This window comes from Rhinoderma darwinii, chromosome 2 (assembly GCF_050947455.1).
Source record: "Rhinoderma darwinii isolate aRhiDar2 chromosome 2, aRhiDar2.hap1, whole genome shotgun sequence".
Lineage (NCBI taxonomy): Eukaryota > Metazoa > Chordata > Amphibia > Anura > Rhinodermatidae > Rhinoderma > Rhinoderma darwinii.
Genome location: NC_134688.1, coordinates 450,801,214 through 450,823,496, shown reverse-complemented (window position 1 = coordinate 450,823,496; position 22,283 = coordinate 450,801,214).

Below are 22,283 nucleotides of genomic sequence, written 5' to 3'. Positions count from 1 at the left end.
CCTCTGTCTATTTATACCTGCCTTTCCTGTTCCTCCTTTGCTTGTGATTCTTCTCGTTTGGTTTCCTGGCCCTGCTGCAGCTTCTTGTACCATTGTCCTTGCTTCATATTGACCCCGGCTTGCTGACTACTCTCCTGCTCGCTCTGCGTTTGGTACCTCGTACACTCCTGGTTTGACTCGGTTTGTTTACTACTCTTCTGCTCTGCGTTTGGCACCTCGTACTCTCCTGGTTTGACTCGGCTTGTTCACTTCTCTTGTTGCTCACGGTTTTGCCGTGGGCAACTGCCCCTTTCTCCCCCTAGCTCTGTGTACCCTTGCTTGTTTGTCTGTCGTGCACTTATTGAGCGTAGGGACCGTCGCCCAGTTGTACCCCGTCGCCTAGGGCGGGTCATTGCAAGTAGGCAGGGACTGAGTGGTGGGTAGATTAGGGCTCACTTGTCTGTCTCCCTACCCCCGTCATTACATATTATGTGCAGAGAGCAGACAGTGTGCGGGCAGAGCAGAAAGTCTTCGTGGTGCAGCTTTAGCCAATATCTGCAAAGCACTAAGTGATGTCAGAAGAGTCATTTTTGCAACTTTTCCTGTACAATCCAGTAACATCATTACATGTGGTGTTAAGGACCTGTAGATTTTCAGAGAAGTTTTGAATATTGTATTTGAGGGGCTAGAGTGAAATAATTAACAGTATGTATCACACTAGTAGGATTTTTGCTCAAAGACTTAAAGATTTTTTTTTGCTTTTGCCCCTTGGCATTCACGTGGTCATACATTTTCTAATTTCATGGTGACACACATGTACGAGGCCTTGTTTTTTTGCAGGACAAGTTATACTCTCTTTTGGTGCCATTTTGGGGTAAACATATGGTAGTAATTAATTTACATTTTGAGGGAAATGTAGAAAAAAGCCTACTTTTTATTTTATTTTTTTACGCCTTACCAATCACCTTAACTAATGTTACTGATTTATTGTACAAGTTGTTATAGAGATACTTAATATTTGTTTAGTATTTGGTGTCTTGTGACCAAATGTAATAAACTTTATTAACTGCCGAAAGGAGTTTTTTTTACTACTTTGTTTCACTATTATTTTTAATTCATTTTTATTCTAAAAAAATCTTTTAATCGCATATAGGGATTTTATTGTTGATTACTTGCAAATGTATGTTTGCTAGTACATTAGCATGTGATTGATTCATCATAGTGGCGCACCTGAAACTGAGATGGAGGAAGTAGATGCAAGGGGGGGCGTGGCCGGAATGCTGATGGTGCCGGCCAAATGAACTTTAGAGCTCCATTGTAACTCCTCAACTAGTGGCTTACTAGCCGGCGTACTAGCAGTACCAGCAGCACACACCTTGTATAGCAATGCACAAGTATAAGCTATCTTTCTCTATTGGCTCCTGACTGTTAGAGTATCAGATGCCTTACTTACATTATCTGGTATCACCTGCTCCAAGGTCCCTATTTCAGCTAGCAGCACACTAGTGGCACACCCCTTACTACAGCACAAGCTGTTATTTCTGGAGCTCTTGTATCTTTGGATTCTTGGATCGCTGGTTCCCTGGACAATCTTAACTGCATAACTCACTTGCATCACTTACCTGCATTACTCATCTCTGCACTACCTGCATCAAGGTCCTGGTTTCAGTATGCCTCGTGGAAAGGGGAAAAAAAACGGGTTCTCCAGCAAAGCTCACACCTCCTGCATGGCGTCGTCTCGTGTAGAAATTTCACCTGCTTCGTCTGGAGGCTGGCATTCTGATGTGTCTGGCCACGAGGAATGGGGTGAGCAAATTGATTTGCCTATATCTAAAACTGAAATGCAATCTATGTTGAGCTCTCTCCGAAACACTTTGCTATTGGACTTTAAAACTGTTTTGGTAGATGTGAAGAGAGATTTGGTAGAATTAGGAGATAGAACAGCCCGTATTGAGACTAAAATGGTGGACTAAATGGATTCAGATAGAAAAAAATGTTACTAAGTTTCAATCTACTAGACTTCTTTTGGAGGTGGAATGTTTACAGCAGTCTGTTACGAATACTCCTTTGGCATCTATGCAGGCCACTTTGAGTGTTTGGAGATATTTGTTAAAACATAAATCGTATATACAGATCCCATTTAAATATCTCTCTTTAAAATGTCTAGAATATCATATACCCCATTCGAATTTCCAGTTGTGGAGCAGGTCAGGGATAGATACTATAGATAAATTCTATTGTAATTCTAGTTTTAGGTCATTTGAGGACCTAAGCTGTGAAGCCACTTTACCAAAGGTGGCATTCTATCAATACTTACAAATTCGTCATGCTCTTCAAAAGTGTCCTCATCAGCAGGTTGTAAGCACATCGACTCCAATTCAAAGGTTTCTATTGGGCTATAAAAACCATTTGAGGGGGATGTCTACTGCATATAAAGCATTGTTGAGTTTGGGGAATGTGGATAAGAAATTGCAATATATGCACACAATATATGCACAAATGGGATCATGATTTGAATATTCTGACAACTGTGACTCAGTGGAGAAGAGCTTGCGACTGGCTCATGCGTTCCTCTCGTTGTGTGAATAATTTGGAACAAGTCAAATAAATACACTTGCGTTGGTATGTTTACCCTTCTCGATTGGTTCATGTTATTCTGGGATACTCAAGTCTTTGTTGGAGACAATGTGGGCAAGTAGGAACATTGGAGCATATGTGGTCAAAGTGGCAATAGTCAAAGTGTTCTGGGAGGCTACTTTTCAGATTATCTCCTTGGTGGCTGGTTATGATGTTCCTCCAGCCTCAGATATGGACTTATTGAATATCAGGGTAGCAGAGATGTCTCCAGACCACCGCTAGCCTGCGGTGCATATTTTAACCTCAGCGTGAAAGTGTGTGGCTTCACATTGGAAATCTTCTACTACCCCAACAATTACGGATTTATGTACTAAGGTTAACTCCCATATGCATCACAAGTTTGCATTAGCCTCTTATCCATGACAATTGGTTGCACTTAAACGTCATTGGCACGCTTGGCTAAAAAGCTCACTGGCTCTTATCCCCAGAGAATATAATAGCATATGATAAAGACATGGGTGCTTCCTATTGGAAAACAAAATGGCTCAAGTAGGGGTTTTTACTTGACCGGTTATCACTATCTAAAGTTTAATATGTTATTACAGATGTATGTGATAGCTGGCATGTTATGTTTACTATGTTTATTATGTTTGTATGTTGGTATGTTACTGACACTTTGTCTGTAAATGTCCTGTGCTCTTTACTTGAAAAGACTAAAGAATCTACAAACTGAAAGCTAGTACATTAGCCTGTATACTAAGAACAGGCAAATCTAAGTATACTCTAATAATCAGCAATATAGACAGATAGCCCTAGGGTCCTTTAACCACTTCCTGACCAGAAGCTTTACCCCCCTTCCTGACCAGGCACATTTTCAAGTTTTAGCCATGTGCCAATTTAAAAGCAAATTGTTGTTTTATTACTCTTCGAACCTACATGCGTTTGGTCTTGTTTTTCTCAGAACATGTTGTGCGTCCATATTGTGTAAAAAAATAATCAATATATTAAACTTTTTTAAAATATGGAAAGATGGAAAACAAAATGGTAAAAAGGTGTGTATATGTGATTTTAGGTGATGTTTTTTGACATCTCGTGCATGCCACTGGGTAAATACACTGAATACATATTTGGCAACTTCTGTCAGCTTCAGCGATACAAAATATGTGTTAATTTTTACACACTGGGCGCAAGGCGGAGCTTACAATGAATGGTGCGCAAATACCATACGACCTTTACAAATGTTCTGAAGTGCCAAAATACCATTGAAGGGGTTGTACAGTCCCAAAAGATTGATGGCCTATCCTCCCCTTCATTTCCATTACTGCTTGTTTATTGCAGACACACTCATAGCGGTGGTTCACAGTATTACAGCCTTCTCCCATTAAAGAGAACAGACTGTAATACTGTGAAACGCCGCTACAAGTGTGTCCGCAATTCACAGTGTGAGCAGTAATGGAAATGAAGGGGAAGCAGCACTTGTACAAGCACTGGGGCCCCTTCAAAACAGCTCATCGGTGAGCCTGCCAGGAGTCGGTCCCCGACCGATCAGATTTTTTGGGACTGTAGAGCCCCTTTAACACCCCCAAAATGATTATTTTATGGAAATTAGACCCCCCCCAAATTATTAATCTAACAACATATCAAAGATTTGAAAATCTGAAGTGTAAATTGTCTGCAGCATGTGGATGAGATTTGTAAAATCTCATCTACTTGCCATGTACTGTAATCCGCTGCAGACTTTACCTGCGCAAATCTGTAGGTAAAATCTACAGTGATTCTGCCACATGTGACGTAACCCTAAGGCTGGGGTTACATGGTGACTTTGGCGACACAGGTAATAAAAGTCAATGTGGTTGTGACCTGCAAGTAACTGCGACACGACAGTTTGGATTTCTTTCAACTATTATGTCGAGGCAAATTGCACGTTGCGACACAACCACATTGTCTATTCTTAATTTCAAGGTAGGCTACGGGACACAGCAATCTTTGGCTGGGCGACCTATGTTGCGCGTGGCCAAAGTCACTGTGCAGCAGATAGACAGACAAATATATTTATTGAAAAAATATCTTTATTGAAAAAAAAAAAGTTTTTTTTTTTACTTTACATTATTCTTCTCCCTCTCTGGTAGCCTGCCAGGGAGGGAGAAGATACAGCTGGTGATTTTTGTGACAAGCTGTCACAGTGATCACCTGACCAGAGACCACACTGATTGGTCTCTGTATGAAGCTCCATTATACAGCCGTCTCTAGATAGCTGTATCATGGTGCTCCTTACCGTCGGCACCCCGGGGAAGAGCTGCCTGATACAGCTGTCTCTAGAGCTGTATCACAGAGCTACTCACAGTCGGCTGTCAGGAGCAATCTGATCGTTGTGAAAGGCTGTCACAACGATCACATGACAGGAGACTACGCTGAGTGGCCTTTGGTTGAAGCTCTGTGGTACAGCTGTCTAGAGAGAACTGTATCACAGAGCTAAATGCTGTCGGGGAGTGGCAAACCAGGTAACTCTGCAATATGTTCTGGAACGTCCTTGCAGAGTTAATTTCGGACCGCCCGGAACTGGTTAAAGAGGTTTTCCGGTTTTTGCAAATTAATGTTATTTTTTATATACTTAAAAGTTATACAATTTACCAATATACTTTCTGTATTCACGGATTTCAAGATCTCTGCTTGTTGTTATTCATTTGGAACATTCGTTGATTACTTCCAGTGAATCAAATTCTGTCCATGGTCATGTGATGTACACAAATTTGCACGACTCTTTACAATTACAGTATGTATATCAGAGCTGTGTCTTCTTATGATCCCAGCATCTGTGTGTCCATCACATGACATTGGACAGAATTTTATCTGCTGGAAATAATCAATGAATGTTCCTACTGAATAACATTTAGGGATGCGCATAGAGGGACTCATGACCGAGCGTTCTGAATGTAAAGATCAATTTCTGATCTGGATGGCACTCATTTAGTTTCTCTGCTGATTTCCCAATACTTTTTTTGAAGCCACATGCTTCATGTCCCTCCATATTCCACTACCCCCATGTGATTGTTTACTTCAGGGGCTTTTGTAGGTTTTGTTATTTATTTGTTGTGCTATTTATACCAAGGGCTGTAACTATAACAAGGGGGCATCCACCAGGACTAGAGGAAAGGAGGTTTGTACACCAAAAGAGAAGGGGATTCTTTATTGTAAGAGCAGTGAGACTGGAACTAGTTGTCATGTTGAATTCAGTGAAAGAGTTTAAAAGGAATCTGGATGCCTTTCTTGAAAGTAATAATATTACAAATTACTGAATTGGCACTAGATTGCAAGAAATTAGTTGTTGATCCAAAGATTTATTTAAAAGATTTATTTAAAGCTTTTCAGAATAATAAATTATGTGTGTACATGAGGAATAACACTATTTCTGGCCATTATATAACTTGTATACTGCATTATTTAGCAGTTTTCCCCTCTGCAGGCTTTATCTCTAACTCTCTTCTTCTCTAGGCTAGTGGGCCTAACTGTTTTCATGATTTCTATACACGGTACACAGAGAAGAGGAGACTACTTCTCTCCTATCTGTGTTTATCACACACACACACACACACACACACACACACACACACACACACACACACACATATATATATCTGCACACATATATATATCTACACACATATATATATATATATATATATATATATATATATATATATATATATATATATATATATATATATATATAAAAGCTGCAGAAGCATGGAGGAGATTATAAAGCAGTAATGAGAAGTGTAGCTGAGAATCCAGCACTGGGGTGACATAGAAATCTTACCAGCAGCCTGTGTCTTTGTCTCTCTACCCCTGTTTCCTCCCCCTGCTCCCCCCCCATCCCTCCATAGACTTACATGCAGTGTGTCTGTTGCTGACTTACTCTCTCTTTGCTCCCTCCTCCTGCCCATCCATCTCCATAGGCTTCTATAGGTCGGCAGTGAATAGACACACCCCCACCTTCTGCAGCCATAAATTCTGCTCGGCAACCAGGAACGGATATTGCTTGACAACAGGTAGTGGAAAGCAGATTGCGGGAAGAGAAAAACCTAGTGGCAGTAAGTTCCCACTGAATTTTCTCGGATTAAACAACTACATTTTAACAGTAAGTAAATTAAAAAGTTGTTCCATATCAGGTATACTATTAGATTAGCATAAGTTGTTTGAAAAGTTAGTATCCATTTAAAGGGAATCTGTAACCAGTATTTCACCTATTGAACTCTACTCACCACTGGCTGGCCGCTGCTGTCAAATATTCATTGCTGTTATCCCCTCTCCTAAACTCCTCCTCCGACTGTAAATAACGGTCAGCGAACATATTGCGCCTTTTATGGTAATAATTCGGCATTATCATTCGTTCCTCATCTTATGCCCGCCCATCACTGAAAACTAGCGTGCATGCGCCCGTCATGTATGGTCCGACACCCTTCCCTGCTTCGTCTGGGCCTCAAATCTAGTTACTACGCATGAGCCGCTGTGGGGTCCCGTTGTGCACATGCATCAGAACAGGACATCGATGCAGTAATGCAGGATTTTGTGTGTGCTGGGGGGAGACGAGGAGCTGTCAATCAAAAGTAAGGAGGCGGGGTTAACTCAGAAAGGCATGAGGAATGAAGATATGGCTCTTTTATGCTCATTAGCATAGGGCTCGGGAACACTAAAAAACTGAATACTAAAGGTACAGAGCTACTTAGAAGATAATTATAGGTTACATAAAAACGATTTTTCATCCACTTCCACCAGGTATTGGTGGTTTAATAGGTAAAATGCTAGTGACAGGTTCCCTTTAAGTATATATCTGGAGTCGGGAAGAGTTTTTTCCCCTAAGATGAAGAAAATTGGCTTTTGCCTCATGGGGTTTTGCCTTCCTCTAGATTAACATTGTGGCATAATAGGCTGAACTGGATGGACGTATGTCTTTTTTCAGCCTTACATACCATGTTAGAGTAAAACACATGTAATGACATTTTTCATACAGACGGGCTGTGTACTGCAGTGCAGGATGAAGGGGGGCTGTGGCTTATTAATTTTCTCATATTTGCTTTTGATGCTTTGAAGTTTAACATACAATAATTGTGAGTGATATGTTGTTGTACCTGCATTACAAACTGAACTGACATTCAAAAAAATACAGACTGTGAAATTTTCTGACAGGAACTTACCTGCAGTTTCACATTTCATAGATCTCCTGACAGCTGTTTCCGAGTCACGGTAACGATTTGGCATGTTTCAGAACTTGTTCAAATACATGCAGGCAAAGTTATAAGGACATTACTGTTAAACAGATACAACCCTATTAGTGAATTTAAAACTTTTTTTTTTAATGAAAAAAATAAATTGTTGAATAAAAACTGAAAATAAAATAGAATATTTAAAAAAATATAGTGCACATTTAGGCTACAGCAACATGACTTGAAATGTGATATAATTACAGCAAATTCTCCTGCAGCTCTATGATATCTACTGTACAGGTCCTATACTCAGTCAATACAATATTATACGGTACATGCAAGCTACTAATAAACAAATGATACATCGTTTCCATGTTGTTTTATTGCAGTCATATGCACATCATCTTGGCTACACATTTTGTTTTTCCATCTATTTCTGATGGAAGTAACAAAAAAAGATCACTAACAAAATTCAACCATGGCTTTGTAGGGTTAACATTGACCTCTTTGACCAGTTTAATTATCATCATAGGCTGATTAAAGAGGCTCTGTCACCACATTATAAGTGCCCTATCTCCTACATAAGGAGATGGGTGCTATAATGTAGGTGACAGTAATGCTTTTTATTTTTTAAAAAAATGATCTGTTTTCACCACTTTATTAGCGATATTAGATTTATGCTAATGAGTTGCTTAATGCCCAAGTGGGCGTGTTTTACTATTGACCAAGTGGGCGTTGTACAGAGGAGTGTATGACGCTGACGAATCAGCGTCATGCACTCCTCTCCATTCATTACCTCAGCACATAGGGATCCTGCTAGATCCTTATGTGCTGTCTTATACTAACACATTAACGATACCGAAGTGTTTAGACAGTGAATAGACATTCCATGGGATGTCTATACACAATCTCTGCACTTCGTTACTTTGTCTGTGGTAGTTACAGCATAGGAAGCGTAATCTCGTTGTAACCTGTCATCTACAGCGTAATCTCACGAGATTACGCTTCCTCTGCTGTAACTACCACAGACAGAGTAATGAAGTGCAGAGATTGTGAATAGACATCCAGTGGAATGTCTATTCACTGTCTAAACACTTCAGTATCGTTAATGCGTTAGTATAAGACAGCACATAGCGATCTAAAACAATCCCTATGTGCTGAGGAAATGAATGGAGAGGAGTGCATGACGCTGATTGGTCAGCGTCATACACTCCTCTGTACAACGACCACTTGGTCTAAAGTAAAAACACGCCCACTTGGGCATTAAGACACACATTAGCATAAATCTAAAATCGCTAATAAAGTGGTGAAAATAGATCGGTTTTTTTAAATAAAAAGCACTGCTGTCACCTACATTATAGCCCCCATCTCCTTATGTAGGAGATAGGGCACTTATAATGTGGTGACAGAGCCTCTTTAACCATACCAACCACACACATCAAGGCTGGGGCTACACACATTCAAGTGGCTTCATAAGCAGAACTGCGCTCCTCTTTAAAGGAACAGTCAATGTAGAAAATACAAAAACACAAAAATGAATACAAGAAATCCCAGCAAATTCTCTCGATTGACTGTATCTTTTCTCTTATTGCAATCACAACAGTGATAAGTATATAACAAATTCTTCTAAATGAGTCCCAGAAGGTCAGCCATTCCTCCCCCTCTAATTTTGCTGTGTGTGGCTGTAAGGCAACTGGCTGAAAAAGGAGCTGTTCACCACTATTAGGGGCCAGGAACCTTAAGTCACACACTTTAACCAAGCACAGCCACTTCAGCAATCTGTTAGCTGAAAAAAAAAAATGGATAGGATTAGAAGGAAATGAACATCTGTGTTGTCTACAAGACTGTTTTATAAGCTTTAAAAAAATTCTGTAGATTGACAAAGACTATGGGCAACTTTATCTTCCGTTTACTTTTATAATTTAATTATGGGTTTACTGTTCCTTTAATTACATTCATCTTGTATATGCATAACTAAATATAATATGGGCAACAAAATCACTTTTGACTTCGTGTCTACCGTTCCTGGTCATCATGGGCCACTAAAAGAGAACCTATCACTGGGTCATATAAGTTGAACTCGTTAACTGACCTGAATAGCTCTGTCTCCATGGTTCCAGCGCTGTTTCCCCCCCATATGTATAGTCTACTGTTGTATTGGCCCCCTATATGCTAATTTGCTGTAGCTAGCCGAAGGAGAGGTGCCAGCTTCTCTGTCTCTGATTCTGACCAATCAGCGCGAGGCAGCTTGAGGATAGAACACACCCTGTTGGATAACTACAGAAAATTAGCAAAGAGGGAGCCAACACAACAGTGGGCCATATCTCTGTAATGGCACTGGAATCCGGCTATTCAGGTCAGTAAACCAGTTCAACTTATATGACCTAGGTCCTCTTTAAGCTCAGTAGTATCTTGCATCTGCTTAGGGTTGCCTGGTACTAATGATGGCCTAGGCTTTCCCAAACATTTCCTAAACTGTAACATTTGTCCAGCAAACATCAGTATAGAAGTAAAAAAAGTGACAGTGAATATTTATTAAAATTCACCAAATTTTCCCCCCGCCATCACACTTTCTCTTATTGGTGAAGTGTTAACTTTAAATAAACTGGTTGTCGACACAGGACGAGAATGCTTGTTCTGAACGGCGAGTACTTGGCGCATCTCGTCCTGTGTGACAGCCGTCTGTGCGTGCGATCGAGAGCGGGGCAACAGCTGTAATACACAGCCACGGCCCCGCTCTGACAGCAAAGAGGAGAGAAACATCTTCTCTCCACCATTAACCCTTTGAATGCCGCGATGAAAGCTGATCGCGGCGTTCAAGGAGGGGGGACTTCACTTTGATCGCGTCAAAGAAGATAACTATGACGCGATCAAAGCCCATAACTTGTATGGCCAGACAGCCCAGGGTCCATTGAAGGACCCCAGGGCTGTCTGAACATGTTTCCTGTTAGGGCATACTGAGGTATGACCTAACAACTGCCTGTATACAATCAGTAACAGGCTAATGTACTGGCATATAGCTCTATGGCAGTATATTACAGTTACAAAATAAAAATCTAAATGATAAATCCCTTTATGGGATTAAAAAAAAAGTTAAATGAATGTAAAAAAAAATAATGATAGATAAATAAATAAATAAATAAATAAAAAGTAAAAAAAAATACATAGAAACACAATTTTTTTTATAATAAATAAACATTTTAAAATATAAGTCCCAAAACATGAAATAATACAGACATATTTGGTATCGCCATGACCGTAACAACCTGTAAAACAAATGTATAACATTATTTATGATGATCGGTGTATGGTGCAAAATATTAAAACTGCTGCGGAACTGCTTTTTTTCTGAATTTTCGCCAAAATAAAAATGTATAGAAATTAGACGATAATATATTTTTATTAAAAAAATGGTACCTACATAAAGTAGAACTTGTCCCGCAAAAAACAATGTCTCATACAACTACGTCGTAGAAAAAAATAAAAGAGTTATGGGCGTCGGGATGCAAAGAGGGAAATATAAAAAAATTGTTCTGTCCTCAAGGCCAAAACTGGCCATGTCCTTAAGGGGTTAACCATACTCCTGATCAAAAATAACTAGTAGTTATATGATAATTAAAATATTGTATAAATCCCTATTAAAACTCTATATTTTTAGTGGCTATATCTAAATCTTTGAGCAGCACTTTTCAGTCTAAAAAGATTATCTGGGGACTCAAAAAAAAAACAATCCACAAAACCACCTGCAAACACCTTCAAGCATGGCACCTTGTAGTTTGGGTGGCCATAGACAGCATTTTGTGTGACTGACAACACCTCGATATAACGCCAGTGCCACTTGTCATCTTCCGGTGATGAGGCAGGACTTGCAGTGACAGCGTGCGCTATAAAACGACAAGTCCCAGCATCTCCTTCTTTCCCCTGTGCTTCTCTATCTCTGCTCACATTCTGCATGTCATTGGCAGCAGGGGCGTAGCTAGGGGGGCAGGCGGGGCATGTGCCCCAGGCGCAACTTAGAGGGGGGCGCCAGCGCCACCCCCTCCTGCACTATAATTGTACCTGCGACTATAGGACACAGGTACAATTATAACCAATGAATGGCCGGGTACGTTCCGTGCCCGGCCATCAATGGGGGATTATCATATTATCATGGCCGCCCAAAGTACATTGTAGTTTTGTCGCGATTTTGTCGCGAATCGCGGAAAAGACCTCGACGAAACTGCATTGTGTATGTCCTGCAAAAGGACCTTTAGACATAAGGTCACATGACCTCATCTCTGAAGTTCTTACTATTGCTTAGAGACCTGCTGGCTACATGACCGCAGGACCTCGAGCAGCAGCAGCAGCAACAGCAGCAGCAGCAGAAATAGTAGCAGCAGCAGCAACAGCAGCAGCAGCAGCAGTGACTCCACAGAGAAGACTGACTTTAAGTATAAGGGGATTGATTTGTTTAATGGGTCTATATTTAGAGGGACTGTATTTAGGGGGTCTGGTGTGGGGTCTGTATTTAGGGGGCCTGGTTTGGGGACTGTATTTAGGAGGTTTGGTGTCTATTAGTTTAAGGGGTCTGTATTTAGGGGGTCTGGTCTGGGGTCTGTATCAGTTTAAAGGGTTTAGGGTCTGTATATTTAGGGGTCTGTGTTAGTTTAAGTGGTCAGGGGTCGGTGTTTAGGGGGTCTGTTTTAGTTTGAGGTCTGGGGTCTGTATTAGTTTATAGGGTCTATTTAGGGGGCCTGTTCTAGGGTCTGCATTAGTTTAGGGAACTGTATTTAGGGGTCTGGTCGGGGGATCTCTATTAGAATAGGGGGTCTGGTCTGGGGTCTGTATTTAGGGGGTCTGTATTAGTTTAAGGTCTGGTGTCTGTATTTAGGGGGTCTGGTCTGGGGTTGGTATTTGGGGGTGTGGTCTGGGGGCTGTATTAGTTTATGTGGTCTGTATTTAGGAGTCTGTATTAGTTTTGGGGTCTTAATTGAGGGTCTGTATTAGCTTAGGGGGTCTGGTCTGAGGTCTGTATTAAGGGAGTCAGGTCTGGGGTCATTATTAGTGTAGGGGGTCAGGTCTGGGGTCTGTATTTAGGGGTCCCGTCTGAGGTCTGTATTTATTCAGGGTGCTTGTTCTGGGGTCTGTATTTGTTTGGGGGGGGGGTCTGGTCTGGGGACTGCAATAGTTTAGAATGTCTGGGGTCTGTATGTATTCTATAATCTAGTCTGTGGTCTAGGCATATCAATAGGTCATCAGTATAAAAACGGTCTGTGCCCGCACCACCCCTTTAATGTATGGTTCTGGGCCTTGGTGTCTAAATTTGTGTGTTTCTATAGGGGCTGGAAATAGCTGCAGAAGTGATGGGCAAAGATGTCTCATCAGGAGAAGTCGCCATAACATTTTGCGTCAGATGGATGTAACACCTGCAGAGAAAGCATTGTGTATAGAGGATGCTGCAGTTAATGCCAAGCAGGGATTCACATCAACAGACTTTAGCACATCTTCTTCTGAAGTGCAGTGGACTACATGTCCCAGCACCACTTGCTTCTCCATACCCCTGCAGCCTAGGAGAGGAGCAGAAGAGGGGAGCACTGATTGGCTGAGCAGGGGATTGTGGGACAAGGCTGAGCAGGGAGGAGAGAGAGTGGCCATCTTTGGGACAGACACATGGTGAGGAGATAGGGAGACTGTGAGTGCATTGCAGAGAGAAGAGAGTCCTGCACTGGGGCACACAGCACAGAGACCCAGAGACAGTCCTGACAGCCCAGCAGCTCACTGTATGAGAGGAAGAAATGCTGCAGCAGCATCCCCTCTGCAAAACAGCCTGATTCCAGGGAGGTTCCCTGCTCTGCAGCACTGGAGGATTTTGCCTGCGACTCCATATAGCTCATGCCCACCACTAGGGGGTCAATCACACAGAACTGTAACTGTTATGTCATTTGTGCTATTTCTTTATTTGCATTATTCTTATTCAGATCGCCCTTGTTTACCTTTCCCTAAATAAAACGGTTGAGTAGTTTCACCATAACCGCTTGTGAGTGTGCACTGAGCTCAGGTGGGGGTTTCCCGAGTCGACCCCTGGCAGAAGAGGAAGACCCTCCTGCTTTCCTATAGTGCTCCTAGCAAGATTCGGGTGGAGGCACTGCGCCATAGTGAGGTGAGAACTACACTACACCCTGCCTACAGAGGTCGGCCCAAAGGGGTGTTACATGGAGAAGAAAAGAAAACGGCTCCCATTAGAGAAGACGTCACTGGATCTATAGGGGATCTCCTCTCCTGACACGTCTGTTGCAGGTAATCCTTGTATTCTACATATCTCTATGTACCGAGAGCTAATATACAAATGTGAGTTACCATTCACATTGTCAGGAGGATGTGTCCCTACACAGTGTGATGCTGTCAGTGATGGTCGGAGACTGTCAATATGTAGGGACACAGGCATTTGACAAGCAGAATCGTAACAACCATTTGTCAATGCTCACACAAAAAGGTGGTGTTCACTATAGAGACGGCAGAGCGGCGGTGGGTAAGCGGGGCCCAAGTTTGTGGAACAGCGCAGGGCCTATGGTCTACTTAATCCGCCAATGCCGGCCATTCAGCGCCTTTATACGAGTTAAGCGGCGCGATACTTTGTGCCACTTGCGTAGTTGAAAGGCGCTGATTGACATGGAAGCGTTCAACCCCAGGAGACCTGCGCAGAAGAGAGCACGTCTCCATTGCTGCCGGACGGCTTGGGAACGGGTTTAAGGTGAGTTTGAATAGTTTGTTATTTTATCGTAATAAAAAAAGTGGGTGGCATTATCTACGGGGGTTGCTTTATCTACAGGGGGTCTTTACCAAGTGGGGCTTTTTCTATGGAGGGGCTCTATCTACAGGGGAGGCTATATACTGGGGTGGGCTATATGTGGAGAACTATATACAGGGGTGGGCTATATCTACAGAGGAGCTATATACAGGGGTGGGCTATCTGTGGAGCACTATAAATAGGGGTGGGCTATATCTACAGGGGGCTATATACAGGGGTGGGCTATCTGTGGAGCACTATATACAGGGGTAGGCTATATCTACAGGGGGGCTATATACAGGGTGGGCTATCTGTTGAGCACTATATACAGGGGTGGACTATATCTACAGGGGGGCTAAATACAGGGGTGGGGTATCTGTGGAACACTATATACAGGGGTGCGCTATATCTACAGGGGGCTATACACAGGCTTGAGCTATATGTGGAGCACTATATACAGGGGTGGGCTATATCTAAAGGGGGGATATATACATGGGTGGGCTATTCCGAAAACACTATAGGGGGAGCTATATGTGGGACACTATACAGGGGTGGGCTCTATGGGGGTACTACCTACAGTGGGCTCTATGGGGGGGCACTATCTACAGGGGGCTCTATGGCAGGCACTATCTACAGGGGGCACCGTAAAGGATCTGCCAGACACAGCTTCTGTGTCGACGCCAGTGGTTACTCAGTCTGCACCTGCTCCTAAGTCTGATAGAGTGACTCCTTCTTCCACCACTCAGGCTGGGAGGCTGAGGAGTGGGAGAGCCTATCACAGCCTGGCCAGACGGAGCTAGCTCCCGCCCTCTGTCTATTTATACCTTCACTTCCTGCTTCTCCTTTGCCTGTGATTCTGCTTGTTTCCTGGCTCTGCTACTGCTGCTTGTACTATATTGACCCTGGCTTTACTGACTACTCTCTTGCTCTGCGTTTGGTACCTCGTACACTTCTGGTTTGACTCGGCTCGTTCACTACTCTTGTAGCTCACGGTGTTGCCGTGGGCATCTGCCCCTTTTCCCTTAGCTTCTTTGTACCCTTGTCTGTCTGTCTGTCTACACATAGTGAAAGTAGGGACCGTCGCCCAGTTGTACGCCGTCGCCTAGGACGGGCCGTTGCAAGTAGGCAGGGACTGAGTGGCGGGTAGATTAGGGCGCACCTGTCTGTCTCCTTACCCCGTCATTACATAATCACAGGCCCATATACCTTTTCTACCCTGGTCCCTGACACACTATGGACCCCCTTGAGACCCTGGCTCAGCAAATGCAGGGCCTCTCCCTACAGGTCCAAGCCCTGACTCAGAGGGGCAACCTGCATGATGCTACCCTGGTAGTGCCCCCCACCTCACCTCTTGAACCCCACCTCAAGTTGCCTGACCAGTTCTCAGGGGACCGGAAGACTTTTTTCTCCTTTCGGGAGAGTTGTAGGCTCTATTTCCGTCTAAAGCCCCACTCCTCAGGTTCTGAGAGCCAGCGAGTGGGTATAATTATGTCCCGGCTCCAGGACGGGCCCCAAGAATGGGCCTTCTCCTTGGCTCCCGACGCCCCTGAGCTTTCCTCTGTTGACCTTTTTTTTTCTGCTCTCGGGCTCATATATGACGAGACTGACAAGACTGCCTTTGCTGAGAGTTAGCTGGTGACCTTACGTCAGGGTAAGAGACCCATTGAGGAGTACTGTTCGGACTTTAGGAAGTGGTGTGTAGCTTCTCGGTGGAATGACCATGCCTTGAGGTGCCAGTTTAGATTGGGTCTGTCGAACGCCCTGAAGGACCTGTTAGTTAGCTATCCCTCTTCTGACTCTCTAGATCAGGTAATGGCTTTAGCGGTACGTCTTGACCGACGTCTCAGGTAACGACGACTTGAACGTTTTTGTGCCTTCTCCTCTGGTTCCCCCATGATGGCTCCCGAGGTGCCGTTGCTTCGCTCTTCCACGGAAAACTCGGATGAACCTATGCAACTCGGGGCCTCAGTGTCTCCCCAACAACGTAGAGAGTTCCGCAGGAAGAATGGTCTCTGCTTCTACTGTGGGGATGACAAGCATCAAGTGAAAAACTGTCCTAGGCATAAGAATAAGCAGCCGGAAAACTTGCGCGCCTAAGTGACCATCGGGGAGGTCGCTTGGGCGCACAGGTATTTCCCGTATACATGAAACCTAATAAGATCTTGCTTCCCTTTCAGGTCTATTTTGGTGGTAGGTCTGCTACCGGCAATGCCTTCGTGGATTCAGTGTCTTCTGCTGATATTATGTCTGTGGAATTTGCTATGTCTCTAGCTATGCCATTGATTAAATTGCCTAAACCTGTCCAGGTAGTCGGTATCGATTCCACTCCTCTTGCTAATGGTTATTTTACGCAGCATACCCCTGTTTTTGAACTCCTTGTTGGCTCCATGCATTTGGAGCAGTGCTCTGTACTGGTAATGCAGGGATTATCGTCCGATTTGGTTTTAGGCCTACCCTGGTTGCAGATACATAATCCCACATTTAACTGGAACACTGGGGATCTTACCAAATGGGGTAATGAATGCATGACGTCATGTTTTTCTGTTAATTTTATTTCTCTCCCTGAGGAGGAGAACACTCAGGACTTTATTCAGGACTTCGCTGATGTTTTTTCTAAAAAGGCCTCCGAAGTGTTACCTCCTCATAGAGAGTACGATTGCGCAATCGATTTGGTACCAGGGGCTAAGCTCCCTAAGGGTAGGATATTTAATCTCTCTTGTCCCGAACGTGAAGCCATGAGAGAGTATATCCAGGAATGCCTGGCCAAGGATTACATTCGACCCTCTACTTCTCCGGTAGGTGCTGGCTTCTTCGTAGGGAAGAAGGATGGTGGTCTTAGGCCGTGCATCGATTACCGAAACTTGAATAAGGTCACTGTAAGGAACCAGTATCCCCTTCCATTGATTCCTGATCTCTTCAATCAAGTTCAGGGGGCTCAATGGTTCTCTAAGTTTAATCTACGGGGGGCTTATAACCTTATCCGCATCAAAGAGGGGGATGAGTGGAAGACTGCATTTAACACGCCCGAAGGTCATTTCGAATACCTCGTCATGCCCTTTGGGTTGTGTAATGCTCCCGCGGTCTTCCAGAATTTCATAAATGAGATTTTAAGAGACTACTTGGGGGTATTTCTTGTAGTGTACCTTGATGACATACTGGTGTTTTCCAAGGACTGGTCCTCCCACATTGAGCATGTCAGGAAGGTGCTCCAGGCCCTTCGGGAAAACAAACTGTTTGCTAAAACCGAAAAATCTGTGTTTGGGGTGCAGGAGATACCATTTTTAGTTCAAATCCTCACTCCTCATGAATTCCGCATGGACCCTGCCAAGGTTCAGGCTGTGGCTGAATGGGTCCAATCTGCCTCCCTGAAGGCGTTACAGTGCTTCCTGGGGTTTGCTAATTATTACAGGAGATTTATTGCTAACTTCGCGGTCATCGCTAAGACTCTTACGGATCTCACTCGCAAAGGTGCTGATCTCCTCCACTGGCCTCCTGAGGCGGTCCAGGCTTTTGAGGTCCTTAAGAAGTGCTTTATCTCGGCCCCAGTGCTGATTTAGGCTAACCAAATGGAGCTGTTCATCGTGGAGGTTGACGCCTCCGAGGTGGGAGTGGGTGCTGTCTTGTCCCAGGGTACCAGGTCCCTCACCCATCTCCGTCCCTGTGCCTACTTCTCCAGGAAGTTCTCACCCACTGAGAGTAACTATGACATTGGCAACCGCAAACTCTTAGCCATTAAATTGACATTTGAAGAGTGGCGCCACTTCCTTGAGGGGGTTAGGCACCAGGTAACGGTCCTTACCGACCACAAGAATCTGGTTTTCCTAGAATCTGCCCAGAGCCTAAACCCGAAACAAGTTCGATGGGCGTTATTTTTTACTAGATTCAACTTTTTGGTCACCTATAGGGCTGGGTCTAAAAATATTAAAGCTGATGCACTGTCGCGTAGCTTCATGGCCAGCCCTCCTTCGGAGGAAGATCCTGCTTGTGTTTTGCCCCCAGGTATAATAATTTCCTCTGTTGATTCTGACCTAGTCTCCAAAATTGCGGCCGATCAAGGTTCATATCCCGGGAACCTTCCTGAGAACAACCTGTTTTTTCCCCTGCAATTCCGGCTAGGGGTAATCAGGGAGAATCATGACTCTGCACTATCTGGCCATCCAGGCATCCTGGGTACCAAGCACCTCATTGCCAGAAACTATTGGTGGCCTGGGTTGCTTAAAGACGTTAAGGCCTACGCCGCCGCTTGTGAAATTTGTGCTAGGTCCAAAACTCCCAGGTCCCGACCAGCGGGCTTACTATGTTCTTTGCCCATTCTCCAGAGACCTTGGACCCATATCTGCATGTATTTTATCACAGATCTGCCTCCATCTCAAGGCAAGTCGGTGGTGTGGGTTGTAGTAGACCTCTTCAATAAAATGTGCCACTTTGTGCCCCTCAAGAAACTACCCAATGCTAAGACGTTAGCTACCTTGTTTGTCAAACACATCCTGCGTCTCCATGGGGTTCCTGTCAATATTGTTTCTGACAGAGGGGTACAATTTGTTTCATTGTTTTGGAGAGCCTTCTGTAAGAAGTTGGAGATTGATCTGTCCTTCTCCTCGGCCTTCCATTCTGAAACTAATGGCCAGACTGAGAGGACTAATCTGTCTCTAGAACAATATTTAAGGTGTTTCATCTCTGACTGTCAATATGATTGGGTCTCCTTCATTTCCCTCGCTGAATTTTCCCTTAATAACCGGGTCAGTAACTCGTCAGGGGTCTCCCCCTTTTTCTGTAATTTTGGGTTTAATCCACGGTTCTCTTCCGTTTCACCTGGTGGTTCCAACAATCCCGAGGTAGATGTCGTTCATCGGGAACTGTGCACAGTCTGGGCCCAGGTTCAGAAGAACCTAGAGACGACCCAGACCATACAAAAGACTCAGGCAGATAAAAGACGTTCTGCTAACCCCTTGTTTGTGGTCGGGGATCTGGTGTGGCTGTCTTCTAAAAATTTGCGCCTTAAAGTCCCGTCCAAACAATTTGCTCCCCGGTATATAGGGCCATACAAGGTCATTGAAGTCCTTAACCCTGTCTCCTTCCGACTGGAGTTACCCCCGTCTTTTCGAATACACGACGTGTTTCATGCCTCCCTCCTGAAACGCTGCTCCCCGTCCTTGGCTCCCTCGAGGAAACCTCCTGTCCCTGCTCTCACCCCTGAAGGGGTAGATTTCGAGGTGGCCAAGATTGTGGACAGCAGGATGGTCCAAGGCTCCCTCCAGAACCTGGTCCATTGGAGAGGATACGGGCCTGAGGAGAGGACTTGGGTACCCGCCCGGGATGTTCACGCTGGGGTATTGCTCAGGAGGTTCCATCTTCGGTTCCCCAATAAGCCAGGTCCACCTAGAAAGGGTCTAGTGGCCCCTCATATAAGGGGGGTACTTTAAAGGATCTGCCAGACACAGCTTCTGCGTCGACGCCCGTGGTTACTCAGCCTGAACCTGCTCCTATGTCTGACAGAGTGACTCCTTCTTCCACCACTCAGGCTGGGAGGCTGAGGAGTGGGAGAGCCTATCACAGCCTGGCCAGACGGAGCTAGCTCTGTCTATTTATACCTTCATTTCCTGCTTCTCCTTTGCCTGTGATTCTGCTTGTTTCCTGGCTCTGCTGCTGCTTGTACTATTTGTTCTCTGCTTCATATTGACCCTGGCTTTACTGACTACTCTCTTGCTCTGCGTTTGGTACCTCGTACACTCCTGGTTTGACTCTGCTCGTTCACTACTCTTGTAGCTCACGGTGTTGCCGTGGGCATCTGCCCCTTTTACCTTAGCTTCTTTGTACCCTTGTCTGTCTGTCTGTCGTGCACATAGTGAGAGTAGGAACCGTCGCCCAGTTGTACGCCGTCGCCTAGGACGGGCCATTGCAAGTAGGCAGGGACTGAGTGGCGGGTAGATTAGGGCTCACCTGTCTGTCTCCCTACCCCGTCATTACAGGCACAGTCTGTGTGTGTGGGACACGGTGTATGGTGCTATTATAATTAGAGGTGCAGTGTATGGCGCTATTATATTTAGGGGCATAGTATGTGGAATAATGAGAACTTTATCTTTGTTTATAGGTGTAGAAATGTTGGAAAAGTGAGAAGCTGAAGACATCTGAGCAGCAAACTGCAGAAATCGGCTGTGACCGGGAGATGTCATCATAGAGGTCTGGACCAAATGGAGAAAAAGAACTGGAATCTGAGATGTCACCGGTAAGTCACTTAATGTAAATGTTTATTCTGCCTCTAATCTGTACTGTAGTCACTGTATGATCTGCAACGAGATGATGGGTGGTATGATTATGATATGATTAATTTTTTGTGAAACATCATCTCCCAGCATATCCTTACCATTGTTCGGGCCATGCTGGGAGCTGGACACAATTTAGTGTGAATCTATACGTCAGGGGTTGCACTAAATTGAGCTGTATTTGTGCATTCTGGTGTTTTGTATAGAACTATATTGCTTGTAAAATGTACAAATGTTTTTATGCTCGAGTTACATAAAAAGAAATGTGGAAAAGAAATGACATGTCGATTGGTGGTGAAAACAAACATGGTGAGGGGGAAGTAGATGTTGGGAAAGAGGTTGGGGGGGGTTGCGCCAAACTGAATCTTTGGCCCGGGTGCTGGAGAACCTAGCTACGCCTCTGATTGGCAGTGTCCTGCCGAGAGAGCAGAATGGAAGAAGGTGGCTGGCTTACTTCCTCAACAGTGTCACAGTGCCAGCCCCCTAGCGCTCCTGTGATTTGATGACATGCAGACACGGAGACCTATTTCATCACATGGGCGGGTGTCGACAGTTCACTGCTGAACGAACTACAGGACTTCTTGGAACACGTGACTTTGTTCTCAATCGGCAAATGGGCACACTTCAACAAGAAGAAGTATATTAGTAAGTTACTCAATATAGAGTAATTTGATGATTGGCATATAATTTTAAGGCGCTGGATAACCCCTTTAATTTTTTTTATTTTGGCATCGTACAGTAAGGGGAATTGTTAATGTGCACATTTTTAATCATAATTTCTAACAATAAATAAAAATGTGAAAAAGCAAAAGCTAAATCACTGATAATTTCATTAAAATCAATTAAACCAAGGTTAAAATATTTATTTGGATCTTGGTTCTAAAATTTTCCTCAAGTCAACACCTCAGTAATATTCAGTCAATCGTGCCTTCTGTCATAATGGTTTATAATGATGTGAAATTGCTTCCAGTTTCCATGTATGATCTTGCTGCATTTACCAGTCCAAATGACCTGCTCACAAATGATGTGATAAAGAGCTGAAAGTAACATAAATTAGTGGAATAAATTGAACCAGAACAGAGAAGAAGTTGGCTTCATCAAAAATTCAGAAGCCCATTCTAAGTAATTCGAGATCTTAACAGATTAAGTCTTATGAATAAGAAACCAATCAAGCATGACTACAGAGTCAACATCTGACTGGTTCAGAAGTCAACCACTTATAGACTTTATTCATTACCTAAAATTACTGAATAATGAGATGGTATAAATCTGGAAAATTACAACACTTACATCTTTAACGTCAGACAAGAAATACCCAAAAACAAAAAAAAAAGAACAATAAAGGATGAATTAAAGGGGTTGTCTGTGATCAGAAATAAGAGTTTTATTTTAACAGTGCCACTCTTGCCCATGCACAATGGGATGAGAAAGGTGAGGGATCAGCGGCGCTCCCCCAAGCCTATACGTGGAGTGAAGTGGTGTTAGTTGCCGACT